Genomic DNA, 2,178 nt, shown 5'->3' with positions numbered 1-2,178 from the left:
ACTCCAATACATCGGTTCAAAGGTTTTGCTTGAGACTTGGTTATTTAGGGGTATTACCTAGAATCACATAAAACACTACTGCCTGAAAATAAGTCATTTGAGCCAACATGAGCCACATGATGTTTATTTATTTATTTTTAATTTTATTTAAACAAAGTATATAAATTTATTTGTGGATATATATTTACGCTTGTCTCAAACAATATCAAACTCGTTACAGTACGCAACAGATACCAACCCCTTGTGGCGGCGGGGTGGGGGTGTGGGGTGTGGGTGGGGGTGGGTGTTCTGCACACTCCACTTTAGTGAAGGGACCAAGGCGTTTGCAGGGCGCAGTTACAAATAGGGTCGCGTACCCCCCTCTCCCTGTCCCTCCCCTCTTCGTGGGGACTGCAGGCAGATTCATAGCACGCAGGTTTTGCATACATTTTTAGGTGTTTATTTTTTTTGAAAATATGTATTTATTTATAAATATTATATTTGGTACAACAGAAATCCCAAACAAACACAACGTGCAACATCTTCTGTTACATTTTTCCCTGTTTCCCCGATACAAAAACATTCCGTTGTTTATGGTACATTCCTTCACTGCACAGGTTGTGCACACGTTTTTTTGGGACATTCTCTTTAAAACAGTCGGGGGTCACCCCTGTTTGCACTACATCCATGTGCGCGTCTGCACACACCCTGATAAGGTACACTTGGCGCTTTTGGGTGTTTATACTCCGCATCAGGCCTCCGCGCCTTCTTTTCCCTCTCCTGCACCCCTTTATTGACTTCTACAGACATCAAGTTTTCTCTTAAAACCGTTGATGCTTTCTGCTTCAATCATAGTGAGTTTTGCATTCTTCCCACCCTCTGCAAAAAGGAAGCTGCTCTCAAAATCCCTTTCAGTTGAATGACTGGCTACCTTATACTGTATTTACCTCAGCCCACTGACAGTGCTATATAAATAATATAATAATCCTTGCATTTGATATAGCGCTTTTCACATCTTCGAGACGTCTCAAAGCTCTTCACAGAATATACTGTAAAGTGAATTGACGGTACATTTTGTGGGCGTAATGCAGCAGCCAATTGCGCACAGTAGTGTCACACGAACAGTCATGGATTGAGTGACCAAATTATATATTTTTTGGAAAAAAATATTGAAAAAAAATTATTACCCCCGGAAAAGTGAGCTGCCAATTGACTAACGACCGGGTTCTTACTTACTGCTATCTAAGCAGAGGCGCGTGGGTTAAGGAAACTTGCCTAACATTTCACCCTGCCTGGAAATCAAACCCAGGTCCTCTTGCTTGCGAGGCGAGTGCTCTAACCACTGAGCTACAGGACTCCATTGATTTCAGTTGTAAGACTCACAGGTATTTTTTTTTGAAAATATGTATTTATTTATAAATATTATATTTGGTACAACAGAAATCCCAAACAAACACAACGTACAACATCTGCTGTTACATTTTTCCCTGTTTCTCCGATACAAAAACATTCCGTTGTTTATGGTACATTCCTTCACTGCACAGATTGTGCACACGTTTAGGCACATTAACAGGTCTGCAACCCGTTTTATGTATAACTTTCATTGCACTCTATACTCTTGCTAAGCAACCTACGTTGTAGGTAACATAACCGGTTGATAAAATTCATTTTCAGTTAGAGCAGAAGAGAAATTGAGAAACCGTGGATCAGCTGTCACTTTGCTTAATTTCCGGTACAAATTGTTGGGTAAAAATGATTCCTGATGCCACCTTTTAAGTCACAAGACAAATTGTTGGATTTGGCAGAAGAGTGGCAGCTGCGTTTCAGTGACAGCATGTTCAGACAATATAGAGTCTGTAATGATCACTGCCGTAAGGGTGAATATGCAGCTACCATAAGCTGCATATCAATAGCATGTTCAGACAATATACAGTCTGTAGCAATCACTGCCATAAGCATGAATCCAGTTCCAAGAACTAATCACACGTGCAGGGTTTTCCAGAAAGGCGGTGTTTGCATTTGTAGGGGAGGCCGGTAGGCCGGTAGGCGGAACCTTTGCTTTGCACCAGCTATTTAAATCTGCATCTGCTGGTGAAGTGGCCACAACAGCCAGTCAGGCAGAGTGAGAGAGGCAGGCTTGAGGCAATCAGGTCGCAGCATCTTTAAGTGCTTTGTAACTCGCACACTCAGTGTCAACTT

Source organism: Callorhinchus milii, unplaced genomic scaffold (assembly GCF_018977255.1).
Source record: "Callorhinchus milii isolate IMCB2004 unplaced genomic scaffold, IMCB_Cmil_1.0 Scaffold5, whole genome shotgun sequence".
NCBI lineage: Eukaryota > Metazoa > Chordata > Chondrichthyes > Chimaeriformes > Callorhinchidae > Callorhinchus > Callorhinchus milii.
The sequence above is the reverse complement of the archived record's forward strand: the minus strand, read 5'-3'. Positions refer to the sequence as shown.